Source organism: Pelophylax lessonae (genome assembly GCF_965119305.1).
Source record: "Pelophylax lessonae genome assembly, chromosome: 11".
NCBI lineage: Eukaryota > Metazoa > Chordata > Amphibia > Anura > Ranidae > Pelophylax > Pelophylax lessonae.
The window spans coordinates 22,887,771-22,911,703 of record NC_138778.1 but is presented as its reverse complement, the minus strand read 5'-3'; the positions used below and the strand labels follow the sequence as shown (position 1 = coordinate 22,911,703).

The 23,933-nt window shown below is 44.8% G+C and overlaps 1 protein-coding gene across 1 annotated transcript in view; it reads left to right on the top strand.

The window, feature by feature from the left end:
• The window catches only part of PGS1 (phosphatidylglycerophosphate synthase 1), a 168,584-nt gene extending 145,458 nt beyond the window's left edge, over positions 1 to 23,126 (top strand). The window contains exon 10 of the mRNA XM_082271494.1: positions 23,048 to 23,126. The gene's annotated coding sequence lies outside the window, so the exon portion shown is untranslated. The remainder of the gene's footprint in view (positions 1 to 23,047) is intronic.
• Positions 23,127 to 23,933: the final 807 nt, after the last annotated feature.

The window sequence follows — 23,933 nt, the reverse complement described above, 5'->3', positions numbered from 1 at the left end:
TTTCCTGCCTAGTCAGGAGTAAGGACCTAGTTCCTTGCTGGGATCTCTGGTCCTGGCAAAAAAAAAATATTTTTAGATAGAATTTTTTTCTCCTGGATTTTTCCTGTAAGATATACAATCAACTGCCTGACTGGGCGATGGGCTGGATAATCTAAATCCAGTGGTAATCCCAGTCTGGCCAGCGAGCATGTGCAGACCCCAGTGGGGCTGGCCTGTGAGTTAAATGCCGCGCGAGGTCGCATACGACCGGGGTCTCAGCCGAGTCGCAGAGTTTCTCTTGGCCGTTGGCCGACAGCCCCCCCATTTCGATGGAGAAGGGTTCTGTTGGGAGCACTGCCTGCCTGCTTCCTGGTATGCTGAGTAGCTGTCCCCCCTCTCTTTGGGGTGGACGTGGGCCCCTCCTTGGGATGGTCAGACCCCCCAGGTTCCCCTCCATACGCTGGAGCTGTTTGGGTGGTCTGGCCACTGCTCCTGGATTGGGGGCAGGGCGCTTACTTGCGATGGGGGGCGACCAGACGATTGACTGTGCGCGCAGGGGGAGGGGTTGTACCTGGTGGGGGCTCCTGCCAGAGCCCCTCCCCTGCCTGGATGTGTCCTTGAGGCCTGGTCTCCCTCCTGGGTCTCTGTAAGCCTTGTGGTGCCGCCATTTTGTTGTAGCCTATATATTCTTATACGTGGCGGCCATGTTTGTGTAGTCCGGCCATTTTGCTGTGGTTTGCCATTGAAAATAGTGGTGGCCATGACAGTGAAGCCCTGTGGGCGGTGATTTTGGTGGTGGGAGCCCCTCCTCATCCCCTGGTGCTGACTCCTGGATGATTTTACTTCCTGGTCTCCACATGTGTAGTGCATTATCCTGGTGGCTGCAGGCTCTTGTTTTTGCGGACGGCGAGTCTGGTGGGGTCCTCTCCCTCTCTGCTGAGGATTGCTTGGTGCTTTGGGCCTGGCGACTGGGTGGTGCTGCCAGTGCGGTAGGGGTTGTCCCTTAGCAGTGTTTTACACCTTTTTGTGGGGTCCCTCTGGAGTCTTTGGAGCACATTTCCTCACCTGATTCCCCTCTCTGAGGCTGCGGGTCACTCCAGGTCCCAACCAACCATCAATCCATGCACTGGCATTGGTCCTGGATTCCCAGGTGGAGGTGGCTTTTGGGGGACGGGCTCGCAAAAATCGAACCCCCCCCCGCCTTCCGCCGCCTCATCTGTCTCATCAGATTCTGAATGAGATAAATGTCAGAATTGGCCTGGGTGGGAAGTAGTAAAAGTGGAAGTAAACTTCCACTGATTGTTTATACCTATAGGTAAACTTATAATAAGGCTTACCTATAGCAACTGTAATTCTCGCCTAAATGTGCACAGTTTAGGAGATATTTACTGTAAATGCAGCCCATGATGTCACCAGTACATGTGCTCTGAAGGAATGGCCACCCGTGCTGTTTCTTCAGAGCCCTGTGCTGTGACCGGCGGCTCCCGCGCGGGGTTGACATCGCGTGGCTCCAGCCAGTCACACAGCCGGAGTCCACAGACCTAGAAGGAAGACGGGGGAAGATTGATGTGATTGATGTGGCCTCCAGCGATGATGAGGGCTTCGTTTGCAGGTAAGTTTCACATAATGTGCTAGTATTCGATGCATACTAGCACATTATGCCTTTACTTTGCAGGTCAGGAAAAAAAAAAGGCAGTGCTTTACTTTCTCTTTAAAACTGAGTTCCACTAATTTATGTGTTTATTAAAAGTCAGCAGCTACAAAAAGTGTATCTGCTGACTTTTAATAAACACACACTCACCTGTCCAACGATCCATCGATCCACCTGCCCGAAGCCTCGATCCTCTCCCTCTCCTCTCAAGCGGCTGCATCTCTAGTGTGGGCATCGGCAAGCTGTCACAGCTGGTGGCGCACTGCGCATGCGCGTCATGACTGACCAGGCAATCTTCTGGGACCTGTGATGTGTCCCAGAAGATTGCAGGGAGGGAGGGGGAGAGGAGAACTTCTGGCCTAGGCAGCCCGAGCGGAAGTGGTAGGGGGTACCTGTCAAATCTAGGTACTCGCTCCCCCCCTTTCTCTTTAAAGTGGGGCTCCACTCATTTTTGTGTTTATTAAAAGTCAGCAGCTACAAAAAGTGTATCTGCTGACTTTTAATAAACACACACTCACCTGTCCCACGATCCAGCGATGCGGCTGCCCGAAGCCTCGATCCTCTCCCTCTTCAGCGGCGCCGGCATCTCTAGTGTGGGCACAGCTTGCGGCTCCACAGCCAGGTGCGCACTGCGCATGCACGTCATGACTGGCCAGGCAATCTTCCGGGACCTGTGACGTGTCCCAGAAGATTGCAGGGAGGGAGGGGGAGAGGAGAACTTCCGGCCTAGGCAGCCCGAGCAGAAGTGGGAGGGGGTACCTGTCAAATCTAGGTACCCGCCCCCAAAAATAATGACATTCCAAATGTGGCATGTCAGGGGGTCAGCAGTATTTAACCACTTAAGCCCCGGAAGATTTTACCCCCTTCCTGACCATGGGGTATTTTGCGATTTCGGCACTGCGTGAGTTTAACGGACAATTGCGCGGTCGTGCAACGCTGTGCCCAAACTAATTTGACCTCCTTTTTTTCCCACAAACAGAGCTTTCTTTTGGTGGTATTTGATCACCTGTGCGATTTTTTTATCATGCGCTATAAACAAAAAAAGAGCGACAATTTTGCAAAAATAACAATATTTTTCACATTTTTTTATATGAAATTCCCCCCAAAAAAATGTAAAAATCAAAATTTTTTTAAATTTTAGGCCAATTTGTTTTCTGCTACATATGTTTGGTAAAAAAAATCACAATAAGCGTATTTTGATTGGTTTGCGCAAAAGTTATTGCGTTTACTAAGGGAAAGATTTTTGTCATTTTTGTTATTTTTTTTTTAACGCGTAATGGCGGCGATCTGCGATTTTTTTTTTGCGGGACTGCGACATTGCGGCGGACAGATCAGACCCTTGACTGACATTTTTGACACTTTTGGGGGTACCAGTGACATTACTGCAGTAATCAGTGCTATACATATGCACTGTTACTGTAAAAATGACACTGGGAGGGAAGGGGTTAACTTTATTGGAGAGGTAGGGGTTAAGTGTGTCCCTAGGGGCGTGCTTCTAACTGTGATTGGATGTGGCTAATGGTGTAATAGCACAGATCAACGGTCCTACATAGCAGGACCGAGTGATCAGTGTTTTTACACAGGGGAGAATGACAGGCGGCTTTGTTTACATTAGCCGCCTGCCTTTCTCCCTCTCTGCCCGACGATCGCGAGTGACCGGCGGACATCGGGTCCGCCGGTCACACGCGCGGGCTTCCTCTGGTACGAGCGGGGGCGGGAGCGCACCTCCGGCGGCGCGCGCTCGCCCCCTATTCGCTCCCAGGCTAGTGACGTACCGGTACGTCACTTTGCCTGGGAGGGGCTGACCGCCGCCATATATAGTCGGGCAGCGGTCGGCAAGTGGTTAAAGCGGAAGTTCCACTTTTGGGCGGAACGCCGCTTTAATTGAACAAGCTGACGTTAGAATCTGATTGGCTACTACGCACAGCTGCTCCAGATTGATTAAATCGAGTACAGAGCTAAGGCTGGCCATACTTGTTCAATTTTTGTTGTAGAATTTTCTGTTACTTTTACCACAAACCACATAATAAGAGGTCAAAGCTCAACAACACTTTCACTTGTATCCAATTAGGTAGGCCCTTGTACTACATAGTTGAAGAAAATTGTACTGAAAATTGTATCATGTATGGCCAGCCTTAGGCTGTCTGACGTTATCAGCTGGCAGCGTACCGTGTGTGATAGCGGGATGGTTTCACAATGGCGTTCACAGAAGAGGAAGTCCTGGCCATGCCGTCAGCCTTTTATCGGTCTCGCAGGTTTTTTTTAAATTTTTTTTATTCTTCTAAATCTTTTTCTTGGTGGCGTGAGTCATTCGACTTTTGCAATGAAAAGCTCGGATGGCTCTGTCATTCTGTTCCTGTGAAATGCATTTCTCTGCCCTCTTTAGAGAAGTCATCGTTTTATTCAGCAGAAACGAGCGCTGAGGTCACACTTCCTCTCTTCATGTCTTGCATGAAATTTACAAAGGGGGGGGGGGGTGAGCTGGAGCCAGGAGGGGAGGATTCTGACAAACTCCCGCACAAGTTTCACATTGGTGAGTTTATGCAAATCAGCTGATTTCACGAGTTGGCCCCTTTTTCGTGGGGCTCTCACAGGCTGCGATTTCTGAGATTTCTGCAGTCGCCCCCTCCAAATTTACAGCTAAATATAAACATGGTTTTCTCTTCAGCGAGTTACAGGAAAACAAATGATTTTCGGTGGGCAGGTTGTGTGTCTTTATCAGGTTGGCTGCAGTGCAGCATGGATGGGAAAAAATCACCATTGTTCTTTCAGTGTTTAGTTCTGGAAAGGCCACCAAACCATTTCCAGACGGTTGGCTCCAGGCAAACGGCCAATCTCACAGCTGACACTCGTATATAGAAGTCATTTCTCACCACCAAATACTAATGGGCCATACACACTATACAATTCTCTTTAGATTTTTTCCTTTAGATTTACCAAAACCATATAATATGAGGTCAAACCTAAACACTTTCAATTTGTATGCAATCAGGCAGGCCCTTGTACTACATAGAAAAGGTAAATCTGAAGGAAATCTGACAACAAAAGTTGTATAGTGTGTATCCAGCTTAAGATTTAGGCCCCTTTCACACATGCTGTCCGTTTGTCCGTTTTTCATCCATCCGTTGACGGATGAAAAACGGACATCAATGTATCTCTATGTAAAAACGGATGATCATCAGTTAACATCCATTTTCATCCGCTTCCGTCAACGTCAGTTTCTTTGAACGTATGAATGCCCTATTTTTCATCCGTCAAAAAAACAGATAACAACTGACGAAAAACGGATGAAAAATGGATGGAAAACTGATACATTTTGACGTGACTGAACTGATGAACTGAACGGACCGCATGTGTGAAAGGGGCCTTACACAGCCCTGACAGACAGCACAGCCAGGCCCGTGACCCGACTTTTCTCTGCCATAATTAGCCGCTTCCGGACCGCGCACCGCCAATTTACTGCGGCAGGGTGGCCCTCCTGCGCGAAACGACGTAGACCTACGTCGGTCGTGCACCTGCAGCTAGGGGGCGACTGCGTGCAGCCGGCGGCACGCTCCCGACCCCACTCGTCAGCGGGGACTCTGATGCATGGGGCAGGCGGCTCCGATTTCCACCGGCCACCCGCGATCGCTCCCCGTTGAGAGAGGAGGACGGTCAGCTGTTGGTAACACAGCCGACCGTTCTTCTCTCTGGAATGATCACAGAGTGCCTGTGATCCTTCTATATAGGATCTCATGTCTCTATGATCAATTCACAAGCCACGCCCCCATACAGTTAGAATCACTCCCCTTGGCTCACATTTAATCCCTTGATCACCCCTTCCTGAATAAAAGAAGGGTTTGGGACTTTGAGTGAGGTGGAGACCAGAACGCTGGGAAACATGGGTAATAAAAAATAAAAGTACAACATGTAAAATAGCAATTCATGTATAAACAGCATATTACAATCATATTGGTCAGTCTGATGCATTTGCAGGTACACAAAATATGCATAAAGAGTATAGGGACTATGACACTTCGTATTGGCCACACAGTCCAAAGTTGCTACATTATTGCCATACTGTAGGCGGTCTGCAGGGTGCACCATGGTAATGAACGTTGAATCAAAAACTTGCTGCAGCAGTCATGGACCTAATATATATCATGTGTTGAATCACACAGAATTGCAATAATTGATCACCCCTTCCCTGCCAGCGTCATTATTACAGTAACAGTGCATATTTTTAGCACTGATTACTGTAATAATGTCACTGGTCCCCCCCAAAAGTGTCAAAAATGTTAGTTAGGGGTCCGATCTGTCTGCAGCAATTTCACAGTTCTGCTAAAAATCGCAGATCGCTGACATTATTAGTAAAATAAAAAAACATAAAATAACATAAATCTTTCCCATAGTTAGTAAACGCGATAACTTTTGCGCAAACCAATCAAAATACACTTATTGCGGTTTTTTTTTTTTACCAAAAATATGTAGCAGAAAACGAATTGGCCTAAAATGTTAAAAAAAAATTGATTTTTTACATTTTTTTTTTCTTTTTAGAATGTTATACAGCAGAAAGTGAAAAATATTGTTTTTTTTTTTTTTTTTTTTTCAAAATTGTTGCTCTTTTTTTTGTTTATAGCGCAAAAAATAAAAATGGCACAGGTGATCAAATACCACCAAAAGAAAGCTCTATTTGTGGGGAAAAAAGGACGTCAAATTTATTTGGGTACAGCGTTGCACAACCGCGCAATTGTCCGTTCGCAAAAAATCGCAAAATATGGCCTGGTCATTAAGGGGAAAAACCTTCTGGTCCAGAAGTGTTTCTAAAGGCAAACTTTTTTTTTTTTTTTTTTTTAACCTTGAAGCATTTGTAAACCGCTGGACGTTTTTTTTTTTTTTATATCCTGCAAGGTAATGTCGTAATGTGCTAGTATGCATCACATGCTGTAAATTTACGCAACGCTTTACATATATATTGTATATTCACATCAGTCCCTGCCCTCAAGGATCTTACAGGTCACATTCTTACATACACATAAGGCCAATTTATACAGGATCCAATTACCTACCAGCATTTGTCTTTGGAGGTTGGAAGGAAACCGGAGTACCCGGAGGAAACCCATGCAGGCACAGGGAGAACATGCAGATTCCAGGCAGGTAGTGTCATGGTTGGGATTCGAACCAGCGAGCCTTTTACTGTTAGGCTAAAGTGCAAACCACTACACCACCGTGCCGCCAAACATTAAACTTACCTTAAAACGAAGCCCTTCCAGCACCGAAATGTCAGGAGGTGCAAGCGCTCCCATCTTCACCAGTCTTGCTTTTGTGTTCGCGAACTCCGGCTCTGTGACTGGCTGGAGCCGCGATGACATCGCTCACACGCATGCGCCCAGGAGCCGCAGTTTATGACGCGGCCCGGGTCGCCATTCCTTCAGAGCGCATGCACCAGTGATGTCACTGGCTGCATGTGATGTAAATATCTTCTAAACGGTGCACATTTAGGGCCCTTTCACACGGGCGCTCCGTATGTCCGCAAATCATCCTATTTTTTTGCGGACATAATGTACGTCAATGGCATTGCGGATGTCAGCGGAATACCATCCGCTGACATCCGATTTTCTTCCTTTCAGTTCTGTTCCGTTTTTTGGAACAGTACAGAACCCTATTTTTCCTCCATTCAAAAAACGGAACGGATGCAAAATCGGATGTCATCCGCTGACATCCGCAATGCCCATAGACTTACATTATGTCCGTATATCATCCGCAAACGGATGGGATGATATGCGGACATATGGAGTGGATGACACAAGTGTCATCCGCTCCGTGAAAAAAAAAAGGACCGGAGCGGAGGCAAAAAACTGATCGCCCGTGTGAAAGAGCCCTTAGGAGATATTTACAGTACCCATAGGCAGGGCTTTTTTTCAGCTGGAACGCAGTTCCGGCACCTCCAATGAGTGCTGGAGGGTTTACTCTGATGCTGGCTGCTGGGAGATCTATTGTTGCTGGGGGGGGGGATCTATTTTTGCATGGCAATCTATTGTTGCTGGTTGATGATCTTTTGATACTGAGGGTTAATTATTGCTAGAAGGGATCTACTGTTTAGGGAGGGGTTCACTGTTCCTGGCTGCTAGAGAGTCTATTTATGCTGGCTGCTGGGGGATCTTTTGCTGCTGCTGGGGGGGATCTAGTTTTTTGCTTTTCTTGTTATCATAACCTAATTCTATACATTCCAATACAAAATTATACGTGGCTCTATATTCTCTAAAAGGGGCTTTATTGGAAGCTGGGTAGGGGGTGAAACCAAGGGTCAGTGCTCAGAGGTGAGTAGGGGGCGGAGACACAAAGTAACTTAGAAGGGGGAGTTCCTGCACCTATTCTCTGAGAAAAAAAGCCCTGCCTATAGGTAAGCCTTATCATAGGGTTATCTATAGGTAAAAGTGTCAGAGATGAGAGTTCACTTCCACTTTAGCCACTTGAAGACCCGGCCTATTTCTGACATTTGTTGCTTACAAGTTAAAATCAGTTTTTTTTTTTTTTTGCTAGAAAATGACTTAGAACCTCCAAACATATATGTATATATATAATATATATGTAGTTTTTTTTTTTTTTATCGGAGGCCCTAGAGAATAAAATGGCGGTTGTTACAATATTTTATGTCACATTGTATTCGCGCAGCGGTCTTTCAAATGCAATTGTTTTGGGGGGGGGGGGGGGGGGGAACCACTTCAATTAATTTAAAACAAAACCGTAAAAATATCCCAATTTTTTTGCATAATGTGAAAGATGATGTTACGCCGAGTAAATAGATACCTAACATGTCATGCTTTAAAATTGCGCACAATCGTGGAATGGCGACAAACTACGGTACTTGGGATATATATATATATATATATATATATCACAAGGATACCTCACATGTGGTTTGAACACTGATTACATTTGTGGGAGCGACTTGCGTATGCATTCACTTTGGCACGCGAGTTCTCTTTATTTTTTTATTTTTTTTACACTGTCCCTTTAAATTTTATTTTTTGTTCACTTTTATTGCTTTATGGACCTTGTTTGCGCACTGCCGCCTTAAGAGTTCCCTTTACTGGAACTATGGGGCCAAGCCCAACCCCTGAAAAACAACCCCACACCATAATCCCCCCTCCACCAAATGATGTAGACCAGTGCACAAAGCAAGTCTATAAAGACATAGATGAGCGAGTTTGGGGTGGAGGAACTTCACTGGCCTGCACAGAGTCCTGACCTCAACCCTATAGAACACCTTTGGGATGAATTGGAGTGGAGACTGCGAGCCAGGCCTTCTGGTCCAACATCAGTGCCTGACCTCACAAATGCGCTTCTGGAAGAATGATCAAACATTCCCATAGACACACTCCTAAACCTTGTGGACAGCCTTCCCAGAAGAGTTGAAGCTGTTATAGCTGCAAAGGGTGGGCCGACTCAATATTGAACCCTACGGACTAAGACTGGGATGCCATTAAGTTCATGTGCGTGTAAAGGCAGGCGTCCCAATACTTTTGACAAGATGATGTAGCTCAGACTGGGAAATGGTGGATCAAAACTTGGGACCCATCAGGTCTTCTGCAGTACACAAGGAAGGATGAATTTGGATAGGAGAAGCCGGCACTGTGAGTGGAGGGATGGGCTTGTCAGTCTCCTGCTGCTGCTACTTCATTGTTCAATCACAGGCTGGAGGTGGGGAGCTGACCAGGCTGTGTTGCTAAAGGGTTAGGCCAGCCTTAGATGATTTAAATCTTGGCGGGTTCTGCAGGAACTGGCCTACATTCAAACCATGTATAGGCAGGCTGAATGTACCCGAGTGGATCGCTTTGAATTTTGGCTGGTTTGGCAGGAACTGGCCGACAACCGAAACATGTATAGGCAGGCTGAATGTACCCGAGTGGATCGGTTTGAATTTTGGCTGGTTTGGCAGGAACTGGCCGACAACCGAAACATGTATAGGCAGGCTGAATGTACCCGAGTGGATCGGTTTGAATTTTGGCTGGTTTGGCAGGAACTGGCCGACAACCGAAACATGTATAGGCAGGCTGAATGTACCCGAGTGGATCGGTTTGAATTTTGGCTGGTTTGGCAGGAACTGGCCGACAATCGAAACATGTATGGGCAGGCTGAATGTACCCGAGTTGATCAATCGACCAACTTGGGTACAACCAGCCTGCCAAGTTTTACAGGCGATTCCAAGGCTCGCCTGGGTCTCCCGTCCTACCTGCACGGCCGCCAAAGAGAAGACCCGATCAAAGCCGCATTCGGCTCTGATCGGGTCTCCATGTAAAAAAACCTGGAAGTGATGTCATGACATCACTTCCGGGTACTCGGCACCGAACTAAAAAAACTAACAGCATTCAAAACAGCCAAACTTGGCGTTTTGAATGCTTTTCAGCGCCGAGGAGGGGTTTGGGGTCTTTTAGACCCCCAGATCCCTCCACAAGAAGTACCTGTAAAAAAAAAAAATACAATTTATATGTTCGAAAATATCGGCCGATACCGATATCCGATGACCAAAATTAACCGGTTGCCGACCGCCGCACGACTATATACGGCGGTGGTCAGCCCCGGCAAAGTGACGTATATATACGTCACTAGCCTGCCACTTGCTTGTGAGCCAATAGCGGGCGAGCGCGCGCCCGCGTAGGCGCGCTCCCGCCCAGGCTCGTTCCCTAGCAAGTCCATGCGTGTGACCGGCGGACCCGATGTCCGCCGGTCACTCGCGATCGTCCGCCGTGAAGGGAGAAAGGCAGGCGGCTGATGTAAACAAGCCGCCTGTCATTCTCCCCTGTGTAGGAATAGTGATCATACGGTTCTACTATGTAGGATGATCACTGTTCCTACACCAGTAGCCATGTCCAATCACAGTTAGAAGCACGCCCCTAGGCACACACTTAACCCCTTCTTCCCCAATAAAGTTAACCCCTTCCTTGCCAGTGTCATTTTGCAGTAACAGTGCATATATATAGCACTGATTACTGTAGTAATGTCACTGGTAACCCCAAAAGTGTCAAAAATGTCAGTCAAGGGTCCGATCTGTCCGCCGCAATGTCGCAGTCCCGCAAAAAAAATCGCAGATCGCCGCCATTACTCGTTTAAAAATAACAACAAAAATGACAAAAATCTTTCCCTTAGTTAGTAAACGCAATAACTTTTGCGCAAACCAATCAAAATACGCTTTTTGCGATTTTTTTTTTTCCCCAAACATATGTAGCATAAAACAAATTGGCCAAAAATGTTAAAAAATTTTGATTTTTACATTTTTTTTGGCAATTTCATATAAAAAAATGTGTAAAATATTGTTATATTTGCAAAATTGACTCTCTTTTTTTGTTTATAGCGCAAAAAGTAAAAATCGCACAGGTGATCAAATACCACCAAAAAGAAAGCTCTGTTTGTGGGAAAAAAAGGACGCCAAATTTGTTTAGGTACAGCGTCGCACGACCGCGCAATTGTCCGTTAAAGTCACGCAGTGCCGAATCAAAAAAAAAAGCCCTGGTCAGGAAGGGGGTAAAATCTTCCGGGGCTTAAGTGGTTAAAAAACGATATCGGTCGATCACTAATATAAATGTAGCTCAGCGGGAACCCCGTAAGGTGAAAAGGGTAAGTCCTATGGAGAGACCTGCAAACTGTGGGATAGAAGTTCGCCTGCTTCCTAAGTCGCCTGGACCTAAAACTAATGAATAAAAGAGAAAATTTTGGACTTAGCTTTTGAGGGGTTTTTGACTTACGGTAAAATCCATTTCTCTGATGTTCATTGATGGACACAGCTCCCACCCCTCTGTGGAGTTATTATTCTCCTGACACTGCTTGTAACAAAACAGAGTGGCTATAGCAGAGAGGGGGAGTATACCACCTGGGACTGCCCACGGGTGTAGCCAGAATTATTTTCTGCCTAGTGTCCTCCTCCTGTAGGGGGCAGTATAACCCAATAGTCATGAATACCAGGAGCTGTGTCCATCAATGAACATCAGAGATAAGGATTTTACGGTAAGTAAAAAAAAAAACATTTTTTATCTGCTGAATATAGAAATAGATATCTCAGTGTTCTTCTGGTGGACAGTGTTACTGGAATTTATATATAGATATGAAAATATTTCAGGAACTTGAAAGAGGTATATTAGGGGGGGGGAGGGGGGGTTGTATTTTCCAGTATATGGCTAACTTCCTGTCCAGCTTTCTCATAAAAGAACAATGCCAGCCCGCTGCTGTTACATAAATTGGTGTCATACATTCCGCATACAGAAGTCTCATTTATGACATTGTTTGCACAGGTGTGGTCACTGTGACATATCTGTCAATGGCATTTAAAGATCTTTTGCATCCAGTAAGTCAATGGCTGCAAATCCTTTTGTTTTGTTTTATATTTATCAAAACCTAAAGTATATGTGAATCCTCCTTTAGTGAACCAACCCATTCAGTTTACAATAGAAATGCAAAGACAAATGTTTGTGTATATGTATGGGTGTGTGTATATACAGTATATACGTGTGTATACAGGGCTTTTTTTTTCCAGCAGGAACGCGGGGGATGCAGTTTTGGCAGCTCCAGCACTGAATTTATGTAATGGGGTGAAAGGGATCTATTTTTTCTGAGGGGTCTGTTGTTGCTGCGGCCTCTGTTGTTGCTGAGGCCCCTGTTGTTGCTGGGGCCTCTGTTGTTGCTGAGGCCTCTGTTGTTGCTGAGGCCCCTGTTGTTGCTGAGGCCCCTGTTGTTGCTGGGGCCTCTGTTGTTGCTGGGGCCTCTGTTGTTGCTGAGGGGTCTGTTGTTGCTGAGGGGTCTGTTGTTGCTGGGGCCTCTGTTGTTGCTGAGGCCCCTGTTGTTGCTGAGGCCCCTGTTGTTGCTGGGGCCTCTGTTGTTGCTGAGGCCCCTGTTGTTGCTGGGGCCTCTATTGTTGCTGGGGCCTCTATTGTTACTGGGGCCTCTATTGTTGCTGGGGCCTCTGTTGTTGCTGGGGCCTCTGTTGTTGCTGGGGCCTCTGTTGTTGCTGGGGCCTCTGTTGTTGCTGGGGCCTCTGTTGTTGCTGGGGCCTCTGTTGTTGCTGAGGCCTCTGTTGTTGCTGGGGCCTCTGTTGTTGCTGGGGCCTCTATTGTTGCTGGGGCCTCTGTTGTTGCTGAGGGGTCTGTTGTTGCTGGGGCCTCTGTTGTTGCTGGGGCCTCTGTTGTTGCTGGGGCCTCTGTTGTTGCTGGGGCCTCTGTTGTTGCTGGGGCCTCTGTTGTTGCTGGGGCCTCTGTTGTTGCTGGGGCCTCTGTTGTTGCTGAGGCCTCTGTTGTTGCTGAGGCCCCTGTTGTTGGGCTGAGGCCCCTGTTGTTGCTGAGGCCCCTGTTGTTGGGCTGAGGCCCCTGTTGTTGCTGAGGCCCCTGTTGTTGGGCTGAGGCCCCTGTTGTTGGGCTGAGGCCCCTGTTGTTGCTGAGGCCCCTGTTGTTGCTGAGGCCCCTGTTGTTGCTGAGGCCCCTGTTGTTGCTGAGGCCCCTGTTGTTGCTGAGGCCCCTGTTGTTGATATGGGGATCTATTGTTTCCTGGGGATCTATTGTTGGCGTCTGCTGATGCTAGGAGATCTATTGTTTCTGGGGAGGGGTGCTATTGTTGATGGTGGGGGATTTATTGTTGATGGTTGGGATCTATTGTTGATGGGGGGCGCGTGTATATTGCTAGGGGCTCAGTTGAGGGGGGTCTACTGTTAATAGAGGGGTCTACTGATGCTGGCTGTTGGGAGATCTATTGATTCTGGGGAAGGGGTCTATTGTCTCTTGGGACAGGGTCTATTGTTGATAATGGGGGGTTATGTTGCTAGGGGGTCAGTTGAGAGGGGATCTACTGTTGAGAGAAGAGTCTACTGATGCTGGCTGCTTGGAGATCTATTGTTTCTGGGGAGGGGGAGGGTCTATTGTTGCTGGGGTGGATTTATTGTTGCTATTGGGAGATCTATTCTTGCTGGGAGCGGATTGTCAGTCTTTCAAAATTGTCAGTCTTTTGTTTATAGCACAAAAAATAAAAAATGCCACGATGATCAAATACCACCAAAAAAAATCTCTATTTGTGGGGAAAAAAGGATATAAATTTTATTTGGGTACAGAGTCGCATGTCTGCGCGATTGTTAGTTAAAATAATGCAGTGCCGTATCACAAAAAATGGCCTGGTCATGAAAGGGGGTGGGGGTAAATCTTCCTAAGGTCAAGTGGATACAGAGGGAGAGGTCACTTTATTTCAGGGAAAATAAATAAATCGATCTGTAGTACAAAGCAGCACACAGTAAACACATTAACACTTGCTAGGCACAATTAATCCCCTTGATCGCCCCGTAGATGTTAACCCCTTCCCAGCCAGTGTCAGTACAGTGACAGTGTATAGTTTTATCACTGAACATTGTATCACTGGTCATTGTATTGACATCACTGGTGATGTCAGTGGCAGTTACTCAGTTCCCACAAAGTGTCAGATTGCTCGCCGCACTATTACAGTCCCACTATAAGTCGCTGATCACCACCATTACTAGTATGTATATTTATTTATTTCAGGTTCTTATATAGCGCTGTCAATTTTCGCAGCGCTTTACATATACATTGTACATTCACATCAGTCCCTGCCCTCAAGGAGCTTACAATCTAAGGTCCCTAACTCACATTCATACATACATAGTAAGGCCAATTTATACAGGATCCAATTAACCTACCAGCATGTCTTTGGAGTGTGGGAGGAAACCGGAGTACCCGGAGGAAACCCACGCAGGCACAGGGAGAACATGGAAACTCCAGACAGGTAGTGTCGTGGTTGGGATTCGAATCAGTGACCCTCTTGCTGCTAGGTGAAAGTGCTGACCACTATACCACTGCGCCGCTATATATATATATATACATACATACATACATATTTACATACATACATACAGTATATATATATATATATATATATATACGTACATACAGTATATATATATATATATATATATATATACATACATACATACAGTATATATATATATATATATATATATATATACATACATACAGTATATATATATATATACATACATACAGTATATATATATATATATATATATATACATACATACAGTATATATATATATATATATATATGTATATATATATGTGTATATATATATAAAATTCACTATATATACCATAGTCTGCAGACGCTAACTTTCATGCAGACCAATTATTATACACTTATTGGGATTTTTTATTTAACAAAAATATGAAGCAGAATACATTTTAGCCTAAATTTATAAATACATTTGTATTTTTTATTTATATATATATATATATATAAATATATATATATATATATATATATATATATATATATATATATATAGAAGAGTAAAAAAAAAAATATATATATATATATGTGTATTTTTTTTTCAAAATTTTCAGTATTTCTTCGTTTATATAATAAAAAATGCAATCATGTTCATATGCCACCAAAATAAATCTTTATTTTCATGTTTACCTGACCCAACAAGTGTCCTGAGCATTGTACTGTAATCCCGTGCCAAAGTTCTGCACCTTTATTTCTTAAAGTGACCCTGCTATCAAATACAAACAGGCTACCTGTACCCGCTACAGTTCATCCGCTACATCAAACCACCGGGCTAATCAGCAAAGCTCTGACATTAAGGCTCCATTCGCACCTAGGCGATTTGAATCGCGGGTGACATCGCTGCGATTCCAAATCACGCCAAAACACAGGATGCGTTTGCCTTGCCATTACTTCTTAATGGCACCCCAATCGCGTTGGTGATTTTGCCAGGCGATAAATCACGCTGCAATCGTGGGAAAATGGCAACGCGCGAAGCTTGTTGCTCAAAAAGGAGCAGAAGCTTATTTTGAGGGACAGCGTCACACGTTGCGATTTGCCCCGATTGGGGTACCATTAGGAAGTAATAGCATTGCAAACGCGTGCAACGATTTGGAATTTGAATTCAAATTCTAATCGTCTAGGTGTTAATGGAGGGTAAAAGCTTGCCTTCTCCCTCCCTCCTCCCACACAATTGTATTGGCCAGTGAGGCTGTCCATCATAATGACGGAGCCAATAGGAACGTGTGGGAGGTAGGAGGGAGCGGGCAAGCTTTTACCGCAGCAATTTCGCACCACGATTGGGGTGCTATTAAGGTGAAGTAATGGCATCGCAAACACGTGCCACGATTTAGAAACGCGGCGATTCCGCCCGTGATTTATATCACCTAGGTGTGAATGGAGCCTCCTACCTCCCACACATTCCTGTTGGCTCCCTCATTGTGATAGACTGCCTCACTGGCCAATAGGATTGTGCATATGGCGGGAGGGGGCAGGCAAGCTTTGAAACCATCCTTCTGGGATGCATTAACCTCTGCTTGCTGCATCTTTTCAATTATTTCCATCAAAAAGCCCTTTTCATGTGGACTAAACATAATGAACTTAGCCTGGAAACTGCACCTCTTACAGGCGAGGCGGGGGCTGTCCCGCTCATGGACCAGGTTGTTCATGGCAGGTGTAAGCTGCGTTAGCTGTCATTTAAAATCCTTTGGAGTTGGGGGAAGTCCTGTGTCTACCCCCCACCACCGACGACTTTAAAATGCTACACAGTTTTCCGAATTCTTTCAAAATTCCTCCATATTGTAGGGCTGTTTGAGATATATGGAGCCAGTAGCAGCAAGTGACGCTCCTTTATAACCGTCACCAATGTTATTTCTTCCTGATACGGATTGTGGACTCCAGAAATGTTTACGTCCTTAAAATAGACTGAACCCCCCCCCGGCCTGTGCATGTAGTGTTTGTGTCTGTTGTCTGCCAGCGACGGCCGATGATTTAAATATGGATGCCATTCCCGCTTGCAGTGATGTCGCGGGCTATGAATAGACAGATTGACCAGCAGGGGATTAATCCAGGAATTAATATGTCTCTGAGCGGATCAAGGAGGAATCCTGTCCTCTGGCGTCAGGACTGTTTTGTGAAGGACTCGTTGAGAGTTTTTTTTTTAATACAAATAATAACCCCTATTTAGAGCAAACAGCGCTGAAATAAATTAAAGAAAAATCAACCAAAATTAATTAAATCTGTATATGAGTTCAAAACACATAAAGGTCCCGCTGTGAACTGTCCGCTGTGCACTTGCTCTGTGCTACTCCTTTTAAAATAAGTGCCACATTATTGATCAATTCCACATCAGCGAGCCCAAAATCTCTCGCCCCACTCACCCGATTTAATTGACTCCTCAAATCACAATGCACCTGAGTATTTTCAATAGTAAGGCACCAGATAGCACCCCGTTTACTCCAAGGCCCTTCACCTCTCACATGTATCATTCATTAACCACATGGAAAGTCCACAAAGAGAAATGGAAGAGATCCTCTCATGGTGTAATAAAGTTTATTTTTAAAACCAGTTCCAGACTCCGCATAGAAGATATACTGCTTACAGGACAGTTCTTCTGTACAGAATCACGTATGTATATATATATATATATATTAGGGGTCGACCGATTATCGGCAAAGCCGATATATTGGGGGCCGATATGCACTTTCCCCAATATATCGGAATCGGCCCCTGAGGTTACCAATATTGCCGATATTTCGGGAAAGTGCTTGTACTCTACTGCAGCTAGAGGCATCACCCCGGTACCGGCGTCCATAGCCGACGGTCGGTTGTCTTGTAACGACAACCGATGCGGCTGAGAAGCCGCTTGGCTGTCATTACAAGAAGCGGGAGTGGACGTCTCCCCCCTCCCGCCGCCTTCCGCGTCTCGCCCGGGTGTCATTACAAGGAGCGGGAGGGGACATCTTCCCCCTCCCGCCGCCTTCCGTGGCGCGCCCGGGTCTGTGTCCTCACAGCACGGGGGCTCTTCCTGATCCTGCGACTCCTCCCGTCTTCCGACTGTCCAGCAGCAGGGAGATGACGGCAGTAGGGGAGCCCAATCAGGAACGGTGGATCAATACGAGGCTGCTGTGGAACACGTGCCTCGCTAGTGGACCGCACCGAGCATGGTGGCGTAAGGGTCGTTAACGCATTTTAGAGCATGCACAGTAGTGCTCCCTTGTCAAACTCAAAAAAACATCTTTATCCAGTGATGTTGCAGTTGCACCAACTGTCTAAGCTGTCCGGGACTCCCCTCTTCATTGGCTAAGACAGCAGCGTGGTGCAATTAGGTCGATTGTTGTCAATCAAAGTCAGTCAGCCAATTAGTAGAAAGAGGGGGCGGGGCAAGGCGGAGTTGTGACTACTTGTCTGAATGGACACAGGGAGCTGTGACTCGGGTGCCCCCCTTGCTTTGTGCACTGGTTCAAATCATTTGCTGGAGGGGGGTTTATGGTGTGGGGGGGTGGACAACCTTCCCAGAAGAGTTGAAGCTGTTATAGCTGCAATGGTGGGCCAACTCAATATTGAACCCTGCAGACTAAGACTGGGATGCCATTTAAGTTCATGTGCGTGTAAAGGCAGGCGTCCCAATATTATTGACAATATAGCGTATCTTTATTGTTTTACAACGTAACAATCTAAAAACAAGGCCACATCATGGTATAGAAGGGCCATAAACATAAAGTGCAATCATAGCTAGGAAGTTACACCATTAGGAGCAAAAAAAAAAAGCAATACAGAAAAAGGGCATCAAAAAGTGACTGGTGATGGCAGATCATTCACATATAGGTTATTAGGTAAGAAAAGTAATATAAAGACCTATAGTAGTAAGAAAAATGGGTAGGCAGCAACTCCAATCTATATTTTCCATTGCGCGGGATTCCCACATGTAAATATCAGTAAGAAAAATGAGGTGGTGTGATAAAAAAACAAAGAGAAGAAAAATAACCCAAAAAAAAAAATGGAAAGACAATAGGTGGTCAGAAAAAGGAAGAAAAGAAAAGAGAACAAAGACGGAGAGAGAAAGACCTAAGAGGAGCGAATCTCTAGGACCGGAAAAGTAATTCTAAAAATATGAAGATAAAGGCTAGCTGACAGAGGGAGGTATCCGGGACACCCTACGGGGGAGGATGGACTTTTTTTTAACCAGAATAACTGTGTAACTATTAGATGTATTTATATAGCGACGACAATTTACACAGCATTCCATGTACAGTCATGGCCAAAAATATTGGCACCCCTGTCAGGTAGCAAACCACTTCACCAAGAAAATATTTGCCATTTCAAATATTTAGGCCTTCTCATGTTTATTTCTTTTGTTTATATTGGTATGACACAAAAAAAGTGGAGAAACAAAAAGCCAAATTTGACGCATTTCACCAAAAACTACAAAAATGAGCTGGAAAAAATGATTGAAATCTTCAATTTAATATTTAGTAGCACACCCCTTGGAAAAAAATAAATCAATGGCTTCCTGTAACCATCAATGAGTTTCTTACCCCTCTCTACTGGAATTGTGGAGCACTCTTCTTTCAACAACTGCTCCAGGTCTCTCAGATTGGAAGGATTCCGTTTCCCAACTGCTGTTTTGAGATCTCTCCACAGGTGCTCTATGGGATTTAGATCTGGACTCTGCTCAGTGCTCTCCAGGGCTTTTTCTTAAACCATTTCTGGTGCTTTTTGGCGTGTGCTTTGGGTCATTATTCTGCTGGAAAACCCATGACCTCTGATGAAGAACCAACTTTCTGACACTGGGCCCTACAATGCCCCCCAAGAATTCTTTGGTAGTCTTCAGATTTTATAATGCCATGCACACGGTCCAGACATCCAGTGCCAGAAGCAGCAAAGCAACCCCAAAACATCATTGAACCTCCACCATGTGTGGTTGTTGGGACTGTATACTTTTCTTTAACCGCTTGCCGACAGGCCCCTCACAGGCAAAGCGACATAGGCTCTAGGGAGTTAGCGCGCGCCGCCGGAGGTGCGCTCCCGCGCGGTCACGTCCCCCCCCCGCGCGTGTGCCCGACGGACCCGATCGTCCGTTACACCGGAAGAAAGGCAGGCGGCTAATGTAAACAAAGCCGCCTGTCATTCTTCCCTGTGTAAGAATGAAGATCACACGGTTCTACTATGTAGGACCGTTGATCTCTGTTCTTACACTAGTAGCCACAGCCAATCACAGTTAGAAACATGCCCCTAGGGACACACTTAACCCCTCCCTCTCCAATAGAGTTAACTCCTTCACTGCCAGTGTCATTTTTACAGTAACAGTGCATATGTATAGCACTGATTACTGTAGAAATGTCACTGGTAACCCCAAAAGTGTCAAAAATGTCAGTCAAGGGTCCGATCTGTCCGCCGCAATGTCACAGTCCCGCAAAAAAAAAAACGCAGATCGCCGCCATTGCTCGTTAAAAAGGAAAAAACAACAAAAATGACAAAAATCTTTCCCTTAGTTAGTAAACGCAATAACTTTTGCGCAAACCAATCAAAATACGCTTCTTGCGATTTTTTTTTTACCAAACATAGGTAGCATAAAACAAATTGGCCTAACGTTTTATAACGTAATTGTCCGTTAAAGTCACGCAGTGCCGAATCGCAAAATAGGCCCTGGTCAGGAAGGGGGTAAAATCTTCCGGGGCTTAAGTGGTTAAAGGCCTCTTTTCTTTTTCTGAAAACAGCAGAATGATGGGCTTTACCAAAATTCTGTAACTTTGTTTAGTCTGTCCACAATACATTCTTACAAAAGGATTTTGGCTTCCTCAGGTAAGTTTTGGCAAACTCCAATCTGGCTTCTTTATGTTTTTGTGTCAGCAGTGTGGTCCCCCTGGGTCTCCTGCCATAGCGTCCCTTAACATTCAAATGGCGACATATAGTGTGAGCGGACGCAGTTGTGCCTGGAGGTCAGCTTGAATTTGTCTGGAAGTTGATCAAGGATCTTTATCCACCATTCGAACAATCCTTTGTTGCAATCTTTGTTCATGTTTCTCTTTGGTCCACCTCCAGGGAGATTATCTACAGTGCCACGGGCTGTAAACTGGCAATGTTACTTACGCACAGTGGTCACAGGAACATAAAGATCTTTGGAGATGGACTTGTAACCTTGAGATTGTCCATGCTTTTCCACCATTTTTGTTCTCAAATCCTCAGAGAAATCTCTGCTGCTCTTTCTCTTCATGCTCCGTGTGACACACAAAGACACAATTTTTCACCATTTTAACTGGTTGCTGGTGTGATTTCTATATTACCAGCACCTGTTAATATACAGAGGTGAGTTGAATTACAAATTACGGGAGCATAAAAAACTAAGAATGCAATTATTTCCTACAATTTTGAGAAGGTGCCAATATTTTGTCAAGTCCATTTTTGGAGTTTTGCGTGGAATGCGTCAGATTTGGCTTTTTCTCCACATTTTTGGTGTCACACCAATACAAACAAAAGAAATAACCATGAAAATGCCTAAACATTGTACTTGAAACAATTTTCTGGGCGAAGTGGTGAATATCTGACAGAAATGCAGGGGTGCCAATACTTTTGGCCATGACTGTATATTGTACTTTCACATCAGAGCCTGCACCTAAGGAGCTTGCATTCTAAAGTTCCTATCTCTTATACACATACTAGGGCCAATTCAGACAAAAGCCAGTTCAGCCAATTCAGCCAATAGAGCTAATTCATAGAAGAGCCAATTCAGACAAGAGCCAATAGAGCCATTTCAGCCAATAGAGCCAATTCATAAAAGAGCCAATAGAGCCAATTCAGACAAGAGCCAAGTCAGCCAATAGAGCCAATTCAGACAAGAGCCAAGTCAGCCAATAGAGCCAATTCAGACAAGAGCCAATTCATAGAAGAGCCAATTCAGCCAAGATCCAGTTCAGCCAATAAAGCCAATTCATAGAAGAGCCAATTCATAGAAGAGCAAATTCAGCCAATAGAGCCAGTTCAGCCAATAAAGCCAATTCAGACAAGAGCCAAGTCAGCCAATAGAGCCAATTCAGACAAGACCCAATAGAGCCAATTCAGCCAATTACATAGTTACATAGTTAGTGAGGTTGAAAAAAGACACAAGTCCATCCAGTTCAACCTATGATGTGTGTGTGTGTTTGCTTTTAACCGTACATTGTATACCCCTGTATGTTGTGGTCTTTAAGGTGTCCATCCAATAGTTTTTTGAAACTATCAATGCTCCCCGCTGATACGACTGCTTGTGGAAGAGAATTCCACATCCTTACCGCTCTTACAGTGAAGAACCCCTTACGCACTTTAAGGTTAAACCGCCTTTCCTCAAGTTTTAGTGAGTGGCCACGTGTCTTATTGTATTTCCTTTCTCTGAATAGTTTGTTCCTTATGCTAGGGTCGCCAGTACAGTATTTGTACATTGATATCATATCCCCCCTCAATCGTCTCTTCTCCAGAGAGAATAGGTTCAGTGCTTGTAGTCTTTCCTCATAGCTGATGACTCTCTCCAGTTCCAGCACATCCTTCCTGAGGACCGGTGCCCAGAACTGGACAGCATACTCCAGATGTGGCCGGACCAGAGTCTTGTAGAGTATAGAGCCATTTCAGCCAATAGAGCCATTTCAGCCAATAGAGCCATTTCAGCCAATAGAGCCATTTCAGCCAATAGAGCCATTTCAGCCAAAAGAGCAATTTCAGCCAATAGAGCCAATTCAGCCAAGAGCCAGTTCAGCCAATAGAGCCAGTTCAGCCAATAAAGCCAATTCATAAAAGAGCCAAGTCAGCCAATAGAGCCAATTCAGACAAGAGCAAAGTTAGCCAATAGAGTCTATTCATAGAAGAGCCAATTCAGACAAGAGCCAATAGAGCCCATTCAGCCAAGAGCCAGTTCAGACAATAGAGCCAGTTCAGCCAATAAAGCCAATTCAGACAAGAGCCAAGTCAGCCAATAGAGCCAATTCAGACTAGAGCCAATAGAGCCAATTCATAGAAGAGCCAATTCAGCCAATAGAGCCCATTCAGCCAAGAGCCAGTTCAGCCAATAGAGCCAGTTCAGCCAATAAAGCCAATTCAGACAAGAGCCAAGTCAGCCAATAGAGCTAATTCAGACAAGAGCCAAGTCAGCCAATAGAGCCAATTCAGACTAAAGCCAATTCATAGAAGAGCCAATTCAGACAAGAGCCAATAGAGCCCATTCAGCCAAGAGCCAGTTCAGCCAAGTCAGCCAATTCAGACAAGAGCCAAGTCAGCCAATAGAGCCAATTCAGACAAGAGCCAAGTCAGCCAATAGAGCCAATTCAGGCAAGAGCCAAGTCAGCCAATAGAGCCATTCCAGACAATAGAGCCAATTCAGACAAGAGCCAATAGAACCAATTCAGCCAATAGAGCAAATTCAGACAAGAGCCAATTATTCTTCCAGCAACTCTTTGGAGTGTAGGTGGAAATCGGAGTTCCTGGAGGAAACACACACCAGGAGAACATGCAAACTCCATACAGATAGTCCACACACCCGGCCACTGCTTCCTGCCTGCGGCCATCTATAGGACAGGTTGTTAGGGAGAGACAACGTTTTAGTCTTTGCTAACTATGCTGCCTATTTTTTTTTTCCAGATAGGACACTACTGACATAGCGGGACGTATTTTAGAAGAACAAGTTTTCGGATATCCTTGGGATCCACGTTGGCTTTTTGTTTACCCGATGCTAGCAGAGGAAGGAGTCCAATGTTTGATTTCCAAATTGCTGCTTCAAGTCTTCCTAATCTCCTATAAGACTTTTTATTCATAGAACTACCTGTTAAGTGACACACCTGTCATTATGAGTGGCAATGCATGTAAGTCAATAAAACAAATCACACAATGGCGCTGTGTTTAAGGTAATTAGCGGTAAGCCTGGGCGAAATGCCATGTGGTTTGCAGGAAACCTCCGCCACCAATTAAACATGGGCGGATCGCTGCTGTCAGGAGTGTCAGTCTGAAGGCTCTTTTTGTGCACAGTCTGTCGCTGTTTACTCTGAGTTTCTGCTTGAAACAAAAGACTTTAACTACAGCCATTAAAATTCTGCTTTGTAACAAATACTGTCATGTTTTTTTTTTTTTTTTTTGGTCTTTTTAGGTTTATTGTTAAAAAAGACACTTTATGTATATCAGCCACATTGCCAAATCACATTACAATGTTAAATAAAATAAAAAAAGCTTACCAAGAAAACGCAGCTTTTCAGCTTTCTCATCTGAACATAAAGGGTAACTCCAATAAAAAAAAAATATATAATAATCTAGCATATACAGTTACATAGAAACAACCAAAAGTGATGGCAGAAAAAGAGAAGTCCACTGAGTCTGCCCAATTTTTTATTTTATTTTTTTGTCTATCAATTTACAGGTGCATCTTTTAAAATTTGAATATGATCAAAAAGTTATTTTTATTTCAGTAGTTCAATTTGAAAAGGAAACTCATATATTTTATATATATATGTTACACACAGAGTGATATATTTCA